Source organism: Protopterus annectens, chromosome 2.part0, assembly GCF_019279795.1.
Source record: "Protopterus annectens isolate FY-2018-M chromosome 2.part0, PAN1.0, whole genome shotgun sequence".
NCBI lineage: Eukaryota > Metazoa > Chordata > Ceratodontiformes > Protopteridae > Protopterus > Protopterus annectens.
The window spans coordinates 592,466,008-592,478,863 of record NC_056728.1 but is presented as its reverse complement, the minus strand read 5'-3'; the positions used below and the strand labels follow the sequence as shown (position 1 = coordinate 592,478,863).

The 12,856-nt window shown below is 47.2% G+C and overlaps 1 protein-coding gene across 3 annotated transcripts in view; it reads left to right on the top strand.

The window, feature by feature from the left end:
- APTX (aprataxin) overlaps positions 1-12,856 on the top strand; it is a 1,163,679-nt gene that overhangs the window by 745,810 nt on the left and 405,013 nt on the right. The gene's annotated exons all lie outside the window — the stretch shown is intronic.

Here is a 12,856-nt window from a genome sequence, read left to right as displayed (position 1 = left end):
TTGTTAATCTTCTTTCCATTCATCACTGCCAAACTTGCGCCAGCCAAAAAACTCTCGAGCTAAGTCTCTACCCAGAATGCCCTTCTCCCTGTTACCTCAGATCTCGTTTGTCGCATAGCTATAAAGCCACTTTTCAGCAGAGCTCTCATCTAAGTGGACCTTTTTTGATATTTGTGTGAAAAATTTTGGATATCTTCATATTTTATTTAGCGATTAGTATTTCCAGTGCCTTTTCTTCTGTTTAACCTTGATTTTCCTCTCTACCCATTATTACCATTGGTAAACTTCCAAGTACCATTGTTGGTACAGCCTTTCCTGTCTTACCCTTGTGGTATTAATACCATAGTTGGTATGGTCTTTCCTGTTTAACCTATTAGCTTTGATTTGTATTCAGGTGTTTCCCTTCTTTTCTCTACATACCAGTGTATCGTCATTGATGTGATTTTTTTGAAAGGAGTTGACTTTATTCTAGTTGGATTATACAATTGGCCTGTGGTCTCTTTTCTATCAAGATGTCTGATAAGAAGGGTACTTCAGGTTTTAAGCATTGTACTTCATGTAAGGGCAAGTTACCCAATAGTGATTCTCATGATGACTGTGTATACTGCTTTGGAGTGCCCCACCTTTTGGTCACAGCCTCTGTGTGACATTTGTCAGAGTTTCAGTCAATGCACTCTTAATGAGCACAAAAATAAACTCATTCTGAAAGGGTTACTCAAGTCTTTCTTCTCAGAGGCCTCCTACCAAGGACAAAAAATAGATTCCACTCTGTTCCTTCTTCACCATCGGGTGATCAGAGCAAGCCTGGGAAGTCAAAGGTCCCAAAGTTATCTTCTGAGCATAAATCTGCCTCTATGGCTCCATCTTCCTCAGCTCTGACCATCTTGAAACCTTCTATACCGGCCTCTGTTTCAGCACTGGTCCTGGCTCCAGCACTGATCATAGACCTTGCTTCTCCTATTTTGACTTTGGCACCTGTGGACACTTCGGCTCAGGTCACACCTTCAACTATTTCATTAACTTCCATTTTGGAACTGACCATTTCGGCTCAGAGTGCCACTTTGGCACAGAGCATTGTACCAACCTCACTGGATTTGACTCCTTTACTTCAGGTCTCAAAACTAGAGACTTCGGTGCCAGCAGACCTTGCACCACAGACTCCGCTATTCCCCTTCCGAAGATATGTTTCTGCGCCAAGACATGGATTACATAGATGGTGAAGGGTCCCCATGGTCACCTCCTCAGAGACATCCTGGAAAAGTTGAAGCAGAGAGGTGACTGGAAGCCCTCCAACCCTTTATCTGAGGAGTCAGTGTTTCTGCAGGCTTTTCATGCCCGGCCTTCTACCTCTTGGGTGACTCCGCCTGCCAACCTGCTCATCGTACAGCATGCTTGGAAGAACCCTGATTCCATTGAGGTGATCCCTTTGAGACCAGACAAAATTCTTTCCCCTCCCGAGGAGAACCCACATTCTTCCATAGGGTTACCAGTTGATGCTATGGTGGTGGCGGCAGCCACAAAAAAGGACTTGGCTGAGGAAAGGCCTGCTGTCCACCCACCCAACAAGTAGTCCTAGGGGGGTGGACAGACTTGGGAAGTGTGTATTTGCATCAGGGACCTTTGCTATACAGTCCCTGAATTATTTGGCACATTTTATAAGGCTCCCGATGGACTTGATCTCCAAATTTTCTGGGACACTCGCAGGACAGTTGTCCGAGGTCAGGGACAAAGTGGCCTCACAGCTTGCAACCCTGGAATCAACATCCAACTCGTACATGAGGTTGCTGTTACATGCGACTGAAGTGGCAGCTAGAGCAGCGGGTTTGGGCATTATGAAGCGTCATGCCTGGATGCGCATTTGTGACCTTGCAGATACCTTCAAGTCTTCCTTTCTGAATGCTCCCATTGAGGCTTCATCCCTTTTTGGCTACAAAGTGAAGGACACGCTAGCCAGGTGCGAGCAAGACGGAAAGACCCTGTCTGCCGTAGGCCTATGGTTTTCCAACCCTCACCGTACCTTCTCCAGGAATCAGAGGAGTGGAAAAATGTGGCATAAGAAATTCTGGAAGATACTCCAATAGAGGCAGAGGGGTCCTCATAACCAAGGCTCCAGGGATTCCTTTTCTGGACAGCATTACCAGTGCTTCTGAGGAGCAGCCTGATTGCTTACCTCTGGAAGCAGTCGGGGGTTGTTTCTCTCTGCAGCAAGCTGCCTGGCAATCTATCAACACCGATCATTGGGTGCAAAGTATCATCACCAGAGGTTACACTATTCCCCTTTCTTGACGGCCAAATTTTGCAAGAAAACTTCCTGACGTTCTACCCAGACAAAAGGAAGAAGCAGCTTCAAAGATTATAAAGCTGTCTCAAAAAATAGTCATCAACCAGTCCCACCAGACCAACTCGGATCTGGAATTTACTCGAAATTCTTCTTGGTGCCAAAAAAGTCAGGAGACTGGAAACCCATTTTGGTTCTCAGCAGCTTAAACAAGTCTGTCACCCAAACCAAATTCCAAATGGTCACGGTTCAGTCCATTCCCCCCTTTTTAAGAGAAGGTGATTGGATGTGCTCTATAGATCTCCGGGATGCGTATTACCACATCAAGATGGACAAACGTTCCAGGAGTCTGCTTCGTTTCTGGCTAGGAGCCAGTCATTACCTATTTCGTGCCCTGCCATTCAGTCTCTCTACAGCCCCCAGAGTGTTCATGAAATGCATGGCAGTGGTCACAGCTCACTTGAGACTAGAAGGATTCCAGGTGTTTCCATATCTAAACGACTGGCTCCTCACCGCCCCCACCGAGCATCTTCTGGTAATAGCACTACATTATACTCTCTCTCTCTCTCTCTGGCAAAATTGTTGGGAATAACGATACATTGGGAGAAATCAAACCTTACTCCTACACAACAAATAGAGTTAATTGGAGCAGTATTCAATTCTCAGTCCTGCCTAGTATCACTCTCATTTCACAGACTCCACCGATTGAGACTTCAGCTCCGAGTGATACTCTCTCAAACAAAAGTCTCAGCAAGGGAAGTTCTTCAAACCCTAGGTTCTATGACAGCTTCAATCCCACTAGTGCCTCTAGCAAAGCTACATATGCAGACCCTGCAATGGCTCCTCCTTTGTCAATGGTTCCCAAATTATCACCCCCTCGGTTACCAGATTCATATAACCCACTCCTCCTTTGGTGGATGAAGCCAGACATAGAACTTTGGAGTCTCCCATTTCAAGCCCCTCAGCCCACAGCCATTGTGACCACGGATGCTTTACTGATCAGGTGGGTGGGGGGGGGGCATTTCCAGGGAAAGACTGCCCAAGGCACATGGTCCACCTCAGAAGCCCACCTGCATATCTATGTTCTGGAGCTGAGAGCTGTACTGTTAGCGTTGCAGGCCTTTCATTCATCTCTCCCTTCCGGGACAATTGCAATTCAGTCAGACAATGGCAGTGGTCTGGTATATCAACAAGCAAGGAAGAACCAAGTCCTACCCCCTATGTCGAGAAGCCATGAGAATTTGGCAGTGGGCGATAGCTTCCAACCACTTTCTGATAGCAATGCATATCTCGGGGAGCTCCAACGTGATTGCAGACGAGCTGAGCAGATACATCTTCATACCTCATGAGTGGTCTCTTAACCCCGAGGTGGCAACAGAAATCTTCAGCCACTGGGCCCAGCCTTGCTGCAATCATTTCGCCTTCCCATTGAATAACAAGTGCAGCAGCTATTTTGCCCTACTTCCCCCAGGGGGGAGGCACTGAGGGACTCTCTAATCCACGTTTGGCCCACGGGATTTCTTTACACTTATCCTCCCATCCCCCTGATTACACATGTTCTAAAGAAAGCTCTTCGGTTGAGATGCAATTTGATCCTCATTGCCCCCTTCTGGCCTCGACAAGTTTGGTTCCCCTTTCTTCGGCCTCACCTAGTACATCCGTCGTGGATCTTGGACCCTCTACCAGATCTGATCACTCACCCCCAAGGGTTGAGTCACCTAAATCTGTCCAGTCTCAAGCTGACAGCTTGAATCTCCACTTCAACTAGTTGCCAGGCAAGCTAATCTTTCCTCGCCTGTTCAAGACATCATTCTGGCCTCTCATAAACCATCCACCAGGAGACTATATCAGGATAAATGGAAAAGGTTCTCCATCTGGTTGAAGGATAACATGCTAGACCTATATTTGGCTCCAGTAACTACAGTGCTTCAATATTTGGCTAAGTTTTTTGATAATGGAGCCTCTTCCTCTACAGTAAGAGTACATCTAGGGGAAATTTCCACAATGGAATAGATGGCACCCCTCTTCTCTCTTTATGTCTTTGCAAGGCTTTCCTCAAGGGGACCTCTCATATCAGGTCTTCTGTTAGCTTGTGGAACCTCACTCTAGTCCTTCAATCTTTGACTCAAAAACCTTTTGAACCTGTGGCTTAGTGTGACCTAAAGTTTTTGTCTTGAAATCTTTGTTCTTGGTAGCCATCACATCTGCCAGAAGAGTCTCGGAGCTGCAGGCATTGTGTACCAAGAGGCCTTATCTGGTATTTCGTAAAGACAGAGTATCACTTCAGACGAATCCATCCTTCCTTCCCAAAGTTGTTTCTGAATTCTCCATTAACCAGACCATTGATTTACCAGTGTTTTTTCTGAATTTTGCCAGTAGAGGAGAGGACTACCTTCACTCTTTAGACGTGCATAGACAGCTGAGATTTTACCTAGACAGGACCAAACCTATCCGTAAATTGGAATAGCTTTTCATCTCCTTTTCTGGACCCAAAATGGGAGAGACTGTTTCCAAGGTTACATTATCAAAATGGCTAAGGGATTGCATACGTTTCATCTATTCCCTCAGTAATGAACCTATGCCAAAAGTTAAAGCTCACTCCACTAGATCTATGACAACATCTGTAGCTTTCTATTCCAGGGCTTCTACGGATGACATCTGCGCAGCAGATACTTGGGCTAAGCCTCATACCTTTATCAATCATTACAAATTGGACTTAGTCTCCAGAGAGAGCTGCCTTCAGCTCAATACTCAGGAATGTTCTTCCATAAGGGCCGCCCATGGACCTCAAGGAAGCTTGGGATTCTGTCCCATCAGTGATGAATGGAAAAAAGATTAACATCAGATAAAGAAGTTGTCTTACCATAACGTTCCATATGTGTTGTTCATTTTCTTTCATTCATCACTTCCCACCCTCCTTCCCCCTCCAAAGGCTCCTGGGGGATGTTTTGGGTCTAAGTGGTGCCCCTAGGGCATTTGCGCAGAAGTGGCCTCTGCTTTACTTCTCTCTCTCTCTCTAGCAAACTCGATCTGAGGTAACGAGGAGAAGGGCATTCTGGGTAGAGACTTAGCTAGAGAGTTTTTGGCTTGGGCGAGCTTGGTAAAAAGGCCGACTCAGTACCGAACCCATGAGTGATGAATGGAAAGATGAACAACATAGATGGAACATTATGGCAAGACACAACTTTTTTCTAAAGAGAATTCAATTTCAGAACATTCCATGTGTAAATTTAGTGAGATAGAGTTGTTTGGCTTATTTTTTCTCCATCCATGGAATTTAATTTTTCATAAATGTTCAAATAACAGTGGTATTACAACCCCATTTTTCAGTAATGTGCTTCAGTTCAGCAAACGACTAAGGATGTTCTGTAGTCCTAACTCACCTTCATTCTTACACATTGGTTTGGAGCCCCGACCTATTACAAAGCTCAAAATCTTCTTGTTGGCTCGTGGCTAGGTAGGTATCCCATGGTGCACCAGTATAATCCCCAGATCTTGTTTGCCGTGTCAACAAGTTCAGATGTGCTTCTTCTTGGCCGTGGCTAAGTTTAACACTTTTTGCTATTTTTGCTATATTACAGTTTAACCTTTCTAGTTATATGGCTTTTGCTAGTGTCTTACAGTTCTTAGAGTAGTTTCAGTCTTGCTAAGTGTTTTTTTTCTTCACTTTAGATACTTATTGTTGAGAACTGGTTGGCCGTTGGCCTTCTTGTTCTCTTTGGTATCCTGTGTGCCAGTCTTTTTCTATTTAAAGGGCGTTTTTGTTCCTTGTTGTTATTTGCTGTGCTTATAAGCGTAGAGAGTTTGCTAGTTTAATAGTTATTTCTTGAATGTTTAGTACTTGCTGTTAAGGTGCGCGTTTGCGCTCATTTAACCTTTTCCTTGTACAGTGTTCTTTAGTGTGTGGTGTTTATTAGACTATTTCCACCTAGATTATAGTCAGATATTTAGCTATTTAGTTAACAAGGGTTCTTTGATATTTCCGACCATTTTTTGTTCTACGTCGTAGAATTTGAGCAAAGTTCCTCTCAGCCAGTTGGACATTTTCTGGCTTATACTTTGTGTGTGTGTGTGCAGTATATTTGGTAGTTTCTGACCTTCAGTCTCTCTTTTCAAGGCCTGTTTAAGTTAGAGGACCTAGTTTTCTCTTTTTCTCTCTGACAGGGCTAGGCCCATTTGAGTTAGAGGACCTAGTCCTCATGGCGGTGTGACTGTTAGTGCGGTAAGGGCTAGGCCCATTTAAGTTAGAGGGCCTAGTCCTCGTTGTGTTTGGGTTATGACATTTGTGCTGCATCTCCGTACCATGTCTAAAGAGGCAAAAGATCATAAACCCTCGGGGTTTAAGAAATGTGTCAAATGCTCTCAGAAAATGCCCTTTACTGATGGCCACAGTAACTGCGTGTATTGTCTTGGAGCCATCCATCTGCAAGAAACATGTTTGTTCTGTCATTCTTTCAGTGCCAGGGTCTTACAGGAGTGGAAGAACAAACTAATATTAAAAGGTCTCCTTAAGCCTTCTTTCGAGGAAGACTTGGCCAGTTCGTTGTCTTCCTCCAAATCTCATGTATCTAAAAAAGAAAAGACTAAACCTTCCAAGAGGTATTCCCCGGCGCCATCTGGTGCTTCGGAACCACCTCCCAAACTTTCGAAACCAGACTAAACTTCTCCTCCCTCTGCTCCACTGATCTTGGAACCAATCAAGGCTGTTGATATTATGATTCCAGTGTCGGCCCCATGCATTTCAGAGCCGACTACTGATAGCAAACATCGGAGCTGGTCCATAGAGCCATTGTCGGTCTCCCCAGCTTTAAGGTCCCCTATCTTACAGAGGTCCAGATCTCCCACACTGTCTTCCAGATCTTCCAGGAGCCTATCAGAAGAAGATGTGGAGAGAGTAGTGCTGAGACTCCTGAAATCATCTGCCTTGCCAAAAGTGCTGTTGGTTCCATCCCAGTCGGCCCCGGAGCCACTTGTGTCCATTTCCCCAACTGTGGTTCCTCCTTTGACCTGTGCTGGGCTTTCAGAGCTGGAGTGTTCAGTACTGCTGGTTGTGGAACCCTTGGTTCAAACTCCCCCCGAGGCTGTCTCAGAGCAGAGTTCTGCTCTGACACCTTTGGTGCCGTCCGGAGTGTCTAGGAGCCAAAGCTCTCTGGTTGTTCCCGACAGGGACACTTGGACCTGGAACTCTTCGGTTCCGAGTCTCCCTCTCGGTGTGTCAGCTAGGGTGAGCACGGACCCTACATCTATCTCAGAGCCGATGGCTTCCTCTGTCTCCTCGGAGCTGAGGAGGTCTTCGGAGTGGGAGCGGTCTGCCTTCGAGATGATATGGAGTGTGCTGTCCCGATCATCAGCTCCACCCAGGTGTACTGACACTCTTCCCCCTCGGGCACCGAACTCCGTCTCAGCACCTACTCCCTCTCTCAATAGCAGAGACCCGCAGCCTCAGGAGCCCCCGACTGGTGGCCCCCACTCTTCCAAGACCTCCCCGAATATCCTTCTGAGGAGCCCCCTCGGAAGAGAACATGCAAGAGGAAGCATGTAGACTACCAGGATGAGTCTCTTACCTCCGACACTGACCTCGAGGAGTCAGAAGGGTCCCCCAAGTCATCCTCTGATGATGTCTCCTTCGTAGACATCTTAGAGATCCTTAAGTAGAGGTGCGGCTGGCTCACTGTTACCCCTTCTGATGAGTCAGTGTACCTGAAGGCTTTCGGGTCTCAAACTTCAGCCTCTTGGGTGTCTCCACCTTTCGACGAACTTCTAGACCTTGTTAGTCGAAAGATATGGGAGACTCCTGATGCCGTGGAGCCAGTCCCCAGGAGACCCAATAAATTTTTGTCAGCCCCCAAGGAGAAGGAATTTGTCAAAGGGTGTTCCTGTAGATGCCATGGTGGTGGCAGTGGCCACTAAGAAGTAACTAGTGGAGACTTCATCTGTCCATCTGCCGAACAAGGAGTCTCGAACGATGGATAGATACGGGAAGCATATCTTTTCATCAGTGGCATTCACTCTCAGATCACTGAACTACCTAACACATTCTACAAGGCTTCTGAGAGATCTCCTTAAGGCGTTGGGAGAGATTCTACAAGGTACATCTACTAAAGGAGTCCCTGATAAGTTGTCTGCTCAGTTGTCCACCTTGAATTCCATTGTTAACTCCTCCATGAGGCTGATTTCTTATGCAGCCGATAGAACGAGCAGGGCAAGTGGGTTCAGGAGTTTCCCTTAGGAGGCACTCCTGGATGCGCTTGTGTAATTTTGTGGAGCCGTTCAAGTCTACCTTTACCAATGCCCCCTTTGAAGGTTCTTCCTTGTTTGGACCCAAGGCAAAAGACACACTCACCAGGTGCGAGCAAGAAGCAAAAACACCGTCTGCCATGGGAGTATGTTTTACTGTCCTCTCTAGACCATACCCCAAGGGTCAGAGAGGTCGTAAGATGTGATTCTAGAAGTCCCAGAGGTTTTTCCCGGATGTACAGGGTGACTCCGCCTAAAGAGGCAGAGGAGGAGGAGCAAATGGTAGACGTTGCCCTAGAGGCAGGGGGGCGGACTGCAAAACCAGGGAGGCCGCGATTCATTTTGAGGCCGACCCTATCAGTGCTTCTGATGTGGGGCCCGGCTGTGCTTCTCTGGAGCCAGTTGGGGGTCGCATTTCTTTGTATCCAGAAGCCTGGCTAATCATCACCCAAGACAAATGGGTACAAAGAATTATAACCAGAGGTTATTCAATACCTTTTTCTCTTCCACCTCATGTTCCCAAGAGGATTCCGGATGTTCCACCCAATCACAGGGATGAAGCAACTGTAGAAGTGAACAAGTTGCTCGCAAACAGTCATCCAAACCATCCCTGCAGACCAGGTAGGATTCGGAACTTACTCCAGATTCTTTTTAGTGGCAAAACATACAGGGGACTGGAGGCCCATCTTGGACCTCAGCAAATTAAACAAATCCATAAAGAAGGACAAGTTCCGGATGTATACTCCCTCTATTAGGGAAAGACACTTGGATGTGCTCAGTAGACCTCCAAGATGCGTACTGCCACATAAAAATGGACAGTGTCGAGGAGCCATCCACAGTTCTGGCTGGGAGCCAGTCACTACCAGTTTCATGCTCTGCCCCTTGGTCTCACCACAGCCCCCAGAGGGTGTTCACCAAGTGTATGGCAGTATTGACAGCTCACCTGAGACGTCTAGGATTCCAAGTGTTTCCATACCTGGACTACTGGCTTCTGACCGCCTCCACCAGGCATCTACTTCTTCAAACCAGAGATTCCACTATCCAACTTTGTGCCCAGTTGGGGATTACTATAAATTGGGAAAAGTCTGCTTTATTGCCCTCTCAATTTGTGACTTTTATAGTTGCAGAAATAGACGCAGTCGCCATGTTAGCTTGACTTCCAGCAGAAAGAGCACAGAACCTCATACAAGTCCTTCATCTTCTTCCCCTCTGGAAAGTCAAGGCAAAGACAGTGCTGAAACTCTTAGGGACCATGGTCTCTACAATATTGCTAGTCCCTCTTGCAAGATTGCACATGCGGATTCTTCAGTGTTTCCTGTCGTCCCAGTGGTCCTTTCAATAACTGCCTCTATCCCACCACATCATCTTAAGAGTCCTGCGAAAAGGACCTCCGTTGGTGGATCCAGCCCAACCAACTAATGACAGGCAACCCCTTTCTTTCCTCGCCAACCCGTTGCTACTATGACCACGGATGCCTCACAGATGGGGGGGGGCATTATCTGGGCAGGACTGTCCAAGACGCATGACAAGATCACAAGGCTCACCTGCATATCAATGTTCTAGAGATGAGGGCGGTGTTTCTGGCATTGCAAGCACTCCACGACCTTCTTCCTCTTGGGACGATAGCAATACAATCAGACAAACATGTCAGTAGTATGGTATCTCAGCAAACAAGGCAGAACCAGATCTTACCCCCTTTGTCGAGAGGCTATTCATGTTTGGAAATGGGCGATATCTTCCCAGCACTTTCTAGTGGCAACCCGCATTCTAGAGACAACCAGCGTGATAGCTGACAAACTCAGCCGGGCAATCTTAATGCCTCACGAGTGGTCTCTGAAGCAGGAAATAGCGGAACAGATTTTCCGCAAATGGGGACAACCTTGCTGTGATCTTTTCACCAGTCCGATCAACTCCAAATGCAGCAGCTGCTTTTCCCTTACCCCCCCTCCGGGGGAGTCACAGAGAGGCGTACTTGTTCATGATTGGCCCCTGTGTCTCCTTTATGCTTTTCCCCCCTTTCCTCTCATATCCAAGGTGATTCAGAAAGTGAAACTGTTGGGAAGCAAATTGATTCTCATCACTCCTTACTGGCCTCGTCAGGTTTGATTCCCGTTTCTCGGGCCTTCTCTACTAGATGATCCATGGATTCTGGACCCAGTGTCAGTTCTCTTGACGCACAAGTCTGGCTCTCTTCATCCCAGCCTCCACACCCTTGATTTGGCATCTTGGCTGCTCCAGTTCCATCCCTAGTCAGGCTTCATGATTTTTCTCCCGCTGTGACCCACATTCTCACATCTTCTCACAAACCCTCCAATAGGAAGTTATACACCAGCAAATGGAGAAGGTTTTCTATCTGGGCTGAGGAAAGGAATGTTGACCCTTACACTGCATTCATTCCAGTGGTTTTAGAATTTTTGTCTGAACTTTTTCACCAGGGTTCTGCTTCTGCCACAATTAGGGTTCAGTTGGCAGCAATATCAAATTTTCATTTGGGTCAACATGAGCCTAATCTGATGTCACACAAATTGTGCAAAACCTTCCTTAAAGGTGCTACTTTGCTGAGACCTCCCTTTCAGGGAGAACATCACTCAGGATCGTTGGCTGCTTCGAATTATTGCCGGAGGTTACACCATTCCCTTTATCTCACCCCCTCCGCCACCCAAGAGAGTCTCAGAAGTTCCAAGCAGCGTTAGAAGTCTCAAAGCTGCTGGAAAAAGGAGTCATCCAACCAGTCCCCTCAGACCAGATCGGATCAGGAACTTACTCAAGGTTATTTTTGGTGCCCAAAAGAACAGGGGACTTGAGGCCCATCCTGGATCTCAGCCGTTTAATCCGCTTTGTCAGGAAGTCCAAGTTCTGAATGGTCACTCTTCAAACCATTTTTCCCTTGTTGGAAAAAGGAGTATGGATGTGCTCCATCGATCTCAAGGACGCCTATTATCACATCAAGATAAACAAGGCCTCCAGGAATCCCTTACACTTCCGGATGGGAGCCAGTCATTTCCAATTTTTAGCCCTGCCCTTTGGTCTCACCACAGCCCCCAGGGTGTTTACCAAATGTCTGGCAGTGGTGACTGCTCACCTGAGACATATAGGATTCCAGGTGTTTCCTTACCTAGACGACTGGCTTCTCACCGCCCCCACCAGGCATCGACTTGTTGGAGCCTCGGAAGCCACCATCAACTTGGGTGAACTCCTAGGGATTACTTTCAACTGGCAAAAATCTGTCTTGCTGCCATCACAACGTGTTGCATTTATCGGCACAGAGCTAGATTCTATAGAAAATGAGGGCTTTCCTTCCTACAGAAAGAATAAAAGTGTTACAGGCTCAAGTTTTGGCCTTATTACCTGTGAAAAAGGTCCAAGCCAGACTAGTTCTTCAGTTACTAGGTTCCAAGGCGGCCACCATCCTACTAGTACCCCTGGCCAGGCTACATATGCAGACACTACAGTGGCTTCTTTCGGTCCAGTGGTCCTTTCAAGAGCTCCCTCTGTCTCATCCGATTCTTATAACGGAACAATGCCGACAGGATCTGCATTGGTGGCTTCATTCACGCAATCTGAACAAAGGGAGATCCCTGAATCCTCTACCCCCTACTGCCACAGTGACCATGGACGCCGCCCAGACAGAGTGGGGGGGGGGCATTATCTGGGCAGAACGGTCCAAGGCACGTGGCAGGAACATGAGGTCCACTTGCATATAAATGTTCTGGAGATGAGAGCGGTGCTACTAGCGTTGCAAGCACTTCACAGCTCTCTTCCCAAGGGCACTGTCTCAATTCTTTCCGACAACATGTCAGTCGTGTGGTACCTGAACAAGCAGGGGGGAACCAAGTCCTATCCCCTTTGCAGAGAGGCCATGAGAGTGTGGAATTGGGCGGTCTCTTCCCAACTTTTTTTAGTGGCAACGCACATTCCGGGGAAGTCCAATGTGATAGCAGACAGGCTAAGTAGAGCTATTCTGATGCCTCACGAGTGGTCCCTGAATGATCGAATTGCGGCTCAGATCTTCTCCAGGTGGGGTCTACCTTGCTGCGACCTATTTGCCAGTCCCCTCAATGCCAAGTGCAGCAATTACTTCACTCTGATCCCCCCTCAGGGGGAGTCACTCAGGGACGCTCTAGTCCACAATTGGCCCTCCGGTCTGCTCTATGCCTTCCCTCCGTTTCCTCTGCTGCCAAGAGTGATTCAGAAGGCAACTTCCTTGGGAAGCAAAATGATCTTGATCACACCACACTGGCCCCGTCAAGTTTGGTTCCCCTTTCTCCAGAGATATACTATGGACGGTCCTTGGATTCTGGACCCAGTTCCAGACCTATTGACTCATCTGTAAGGGCAGTT